The sequence below is a fragment of the Aotus nancymaae genome, unplaced genomic scaffold (assembly GCF_030222135.1).
Source record: "Aotus nancymaae isolate 86718 unplaced genomic scaffold, 86718_ANA_hifiasm-v0.15.2.pri h1tg000099l, whole genome shotgun sequence".
NCBI classification, from domain to species: Eukaryota; Metazoa; Chordata; class Mammalia; order Primates; family Aotidae; genus Aotus; species Aotus nancymaae.
The window spans coordinates 4,627,324-4,632,449 of NW_026988514.1; the positions used below are offsets into that span (position 1 = coordinate 4,627,324).

Consider the following 5,126-nt stretch of genomic DNA (forward strand, 5'->3'; position numbering starts at 1 on the left):
GTAATATTGATAAAACTGTGTTAATGGGTGCACACAAAGTTGTAATATCTATGATGATAATTGCAGAGAAAGAAATGAAGAGAATGGAGCTGTATAGAAGCAAAAATTTTTTTTTTAAGACGGAGTTTCACTCTTGTCACCCAGGCTGGAGTGCAGTGTCATGATCTGCAGTGGCTCACTGCAACCTCTGCCTCCCGGGTTCAAGTGGTTCTCCTGCCTCAGCCTCCTGAGTAGCTGGGATTACAGGTGCCCACTACCACATCCAGCTAATTTTTGAATTTTTGGTAGAGACGGGGGTTTCACCATTTTGGCCAGGCTGGTCTTGAACTTTGGTCCTCAGGTGATCCGCCTGCCTCGGCCTCCCAAAGTGCTGGGATTACTGGTGTGAGCTACCATGCCTGGCCAGAAGCAAAAGTTTTTATATACCGTTAAAATTAAGTTGTTGTTAATTTGAACTAGATTGTTATAAGTTAGAAAGAAGTATAATCCCCATGGCAACCACTAAGAAAAATAATTCAAAAACAATTTTAAGGAAACAACAAGGGAATTAAAATGGTATGTTAGAAAGTATTTCTTAAACATAAAAGATGGAGAGACAAACTTTACATGTATGTAGAGGAAATAATGATGTAATAGAGCTTGATCCAGTTTTTTTGATGTTTGATGGTTGACAGCTTTGAAGCCTCATCACTCATCCTTCTGTTTCTGCTTCACATCTGGGCAAACTGATAAGAAAGCCTGGGTTCTCCCTCCTTCAGCCAGGGGAGGTTTGAACAACATGCAGAAACCTTCACTCTGGCCCTGCCCTCAACCACCATAAACACCCCAAGCTTTTCTCTGCCCTCTCAAGCCATTTTTGGCACTGCTTGTAAGCCATGGTGCTCTCCCCAGAAAGCCTCATTATGTGAATCATGAGCCATTTCATTTTCTCTTGGGGTGAATATAGTATCACTAGTCTTGACATCTAAATCAAATTTTGGAAGGGATCCATCCTATGCAGGGTTACCATAAACAGGTCAAGACAACGAGGAGGGTAAATTGACTTATAAAGAGATAGGTGCTTATACTTCACTTGAATTGATGAAATAATGACACCATTAGACTGTGATATTATGTATATATGATGTAATACTACAACAGCCACATACACAAAAGCTACTCAAAAAGCTGTACATTCAAAAACAGTATAAAATAAAATAGAATTCTAAAAGTTCAAGTAATCTAAAGTGAAGCAAGTAAAAGAAGGCAAATAAAAAACAAAACAAAAAATTCAAGTCCTTTTTGATTCTGAAGTAGATTAGGGGCCGCTGTTGCTGCTCGTGTTGACTCTGGAAAGTAGCCAGACACAGGACTGGAGGATGAGTAAAAGATGCTGAGCAGGTCCTGAGATCCTAAGGAGGAGAAAGAGGAAGAGGAGGAATGAGTGAATCCCCTAACAACAGTGAGAGGGCAATGCGGGCAGTTGGCGAAATGTGTAAAGGCCTGGGAGCAGCTAGAACTCTGTGACAAGCGTGTATCCTCTCAATCACACACAGGAGACGATTGCAAGAGGAGCTCTTTGACTTCTTGCACGCAAGGGACAATTGCTTGGCCCACAAACTTTTTAACAACTTGAAATAAATGTGTGGACTTATTCACCCCAGCCTTCATCACCTGGGCATCAGGATATTTCCTTATGGTTTTGAATATGCCACTTGTTTCTTATTTGTGTAACTGTAAATTCATATGAACCTCATAGATTTTGGCTTAGGCTAGTAACTTCTATCTAATTTGCAGTGACTCCATCTTAACAAAGTTCTGTGATCTGCAAAAAAATAAAGTGGCAGCTTTAAGCCCTAACATATCATAAATGATATTAAATATAAATGGTCTTACTGCAGCAAATAAAAAGCATAGATTGACAGAGTGGATTAAAAAGCAGGACTCAACTGTATGCTGGCTATAGGAAACTCACTTCAAACATAATGATATGTGCAGTTTGAAAACAAAAAAATGAAAAAGGGTATCTATATAAACGTTAATGAAAAGAAACCAGGGATGGTTACATTAATAACAGATAAAGCAAATTTCAGAGCAAAGAAGATTACCAGAGGCAGAGAGGAATATTATTAATGATGAAGGGTCAACACACCAAGAAGACAGGCATCTAAAAGAGCTTCAAAATGTGTGAAGCAAAAACCGATGGAACTGAAAGGAGAAACAGACAAATCTGCAATTATAGTTGGAGACTTCAGTGTTCCTCACTCAACAATTGCTAGAATAACTAGACATAAAATCAGCAAGGGTATAAAAGAACTCAGTCACTCCCCCAACCAACAGTGTATGGTTAACATTTACAGAATATTCTGTCTAACAACAGCAAAATACACACCCTTTTTAGGCCCACAAAGCAGGTAGCAACATAGAACATATCCTTAACTATAAAACAAACTTTAACAAATTTAGAAGAATCGAAATCATACAGAGTACATTTGCTAATATAATGCAATCAAACTAGAAATCAATACAGAAAAGTGATCAGAAAATTTCTGAACACATGGAAGCTTAACAGCATGCTTGTGAAAATCCCATGAGACAAAGAGGAAATATTAAAGGAATTAAAAAGTATACTGAACTTGGCCGGGCGCGGTGGCTCATGCCTGTAATTCCAGCACTTCGGGAGGCCGAGGCGGGTGGATCACGAGGTCGAGAGATCGAGACCATCCTGGTGAACATGGTGAAACCCCGTCTCTACTAAAAATACAAAAAATTAGCTGGGCGTGGTGGCGCGTGCCTGTAATCCCAGCTACTCAGGAGGCTGAGGCAGGAGAATTGCCTGAACCCAGGAGGCGGAGGTTGCGGTGAGCCGAGATCGCGCCATTGCACTCCAGCCTGGGTAACAAGAGCGAAACTCCGTCTCAAAAAAAAAAAAAAAAGTATACTGAACTGAGGGAAAATGAAAATACAACATATAAAAATGTGTGTGTGCACATCTAAGGCAGCGCCGAGAGCAATGTTTGTATCTCTCAACACATGCACTAGAAAAGGAGAAACTTGAAAATCAATAATCCAAGCTCCCATCTCAAGAAGTTTGAAAACTTCAAAATGTAAGCAGAAGGAAGGAAAAAATAAAGAACAGACATCAATGAGATCAACAGCAGAAAAACAATAGAAAAAAAATCAATGAAACAGAAAAACCGATTATTTGAAGGCATCAATAAAATTGATTAACTTCTAGAAAGACTGGCAAAGAAAAAAAAAAGAATAACTACACAAATTACAAATATCAAGAGTGAAACCTGTTTTATCAATACAGACCCTAGACATTAATATGATGTGGGATACTATGAACAACTACACATGCAAATTTGACACTTAGATGAAATGAATTAATTCATCAGAAAACACAAACTTCTGCAACTCAGCCAATGTGAAATGGTTATTTTGATTAGTGCTGTAACTTAAAGAAAATAGAATTTGTAATTAAATATCTCCTAAGATGGAAATTTCTAAGCTCATATAATTTCATTGGCTACTTCTACCAAATGTTTAAGGATGAATTGACACCAATTCTACACAAAAATCTTTTCCAAAAATGTAAGGGAACACTTTCCAGTTCATCTTTGTGAAGCGACTAATACCAAAACCAGACAGGTCTCATAGCAAAACCAGACATAGTACAAAGCATTAGAGAATATAATTCAGCAATTTATAAAAAGAAATATATACTATTTCAAGTAGGATTTTTGTTCTAGGGATATAATGATGATTCAATATTCAAAAAGTCATCAGTGTAATTCACCATAGTAACAACCTAAAGTTGATGTGGAAAAAAGAATTTGGCAAAATCTAATGTTTATTTATGATCAAAAACTGTCAGAAAAAAATAGAAATAGGAGGAGAACATCCTCAATTTGATAAAGAGCATTTATTAAAAAAATTTGCAGTTAGCATTATACTTAATGGTGCTTTCCTTCTAAGACAGGGAAAGCAAGGATGCCTGCTCTCACCACTTTTATTCAGCATTGTGCTAGAAGCTCTAGCCAGTACAATAATGCAAGAAAAGGATATAAAAGACATATGGATTTGAAAGAAGAAATAAAACTGTCTGCATTTGCAGATGACATGATTAGCTCTATAGAAAATCCCAAGGAATCTGCAAGACCCTGTTAAAAACAAAGTGAATTCAGCAATGCTGTAGGAGACCCCCATGAAGGAGGGGTTGGGGTATGGACTCTGGATTGGCTGCTTTGCATGTGCAAGGTGTGTACCGTTGACCTGTTTGAGATCTTTAGGAACTGACTAACCCTGGGAGGGGCAGCCCCTTTGGGGTCAGCAAGACCCCAGACGTCAAAACATGAGAATACAGAAAATAAAAGGACATGGTTATGACATCCAGGCTTGCTGATGGCTGCTTCTTTTCAACCTGCAGGTCTCAGCTGAATTGTTACCTTTTCAGAGAAAGCTTCTGGGGGACCATGCAGCCCAGATGCCGCTGCCCACCTCAGACTCTAAGCAGCACCCTGTTTGTTTCATTCACAGCCTTTGCATTTTTAGTTACTTGTCTGTTACACATGTGTGCCCTCTGTGAGCGCAGAACCATGCCTGCCTTGTTCATTGTTAAATCCTTGGGGCCTGGCAGAGGACCTTGCACATAAAGGGCACCCAATAAATATTTCTTTAATGAAAAAAACAAATGCATGAGGATCACAGAGCTTAAGTACCTTTCCAAGGTTGTACAGCTGGTAAGTAGAGAAAGCAGCAGATGAGCTGAGTTCTCTGGACTTCAGTTTTGTTTATTTTTCACTCTGACACATTATGGTGCTTCCCAAAGCCATGAATGCATCACGAGCCAGCCTTGGTTGGCATTTAGGCTCTCTGAGAAGCTCCAGCCAAGGTACCACCTGTTCCCATTGGGTGTGAGGGACTGAGTCTCCTGATTCTGAGGAAGGCTGTGCAGCTTGGCAGAGGGTCTGGAACCGAACTGCTGTCCCCTCACCAGGGCCCCCCAGTCTCCAATGATGACCAGTCAGACTTGTGTGAAATTTCAGATTAAGCCCATTCCAAGGGCTCAAAAGATTCTATAGGCCTGTTAGAGTTGTGAGATTTGGCAAATAAAAGCATAGGATGCTGAACTAGATCTAAAT

General features: G+C 39.5%; 1 pseudogene; it reads left to right on the plus strand.

Annotated features, from left to right (window-relative positions):
• The first annotated feature begins 587 nt into the window (after positions 1 to 587).
• On the plus strand, positions 588 to 1,620 carry LOC135271983 (cytochrome b-c1 complex subunit 6, mitochondrial-like; annotated as a pseudogene).
• Positions 1,621 to 5,126: the final 3,506 nt, after the last annotated feature.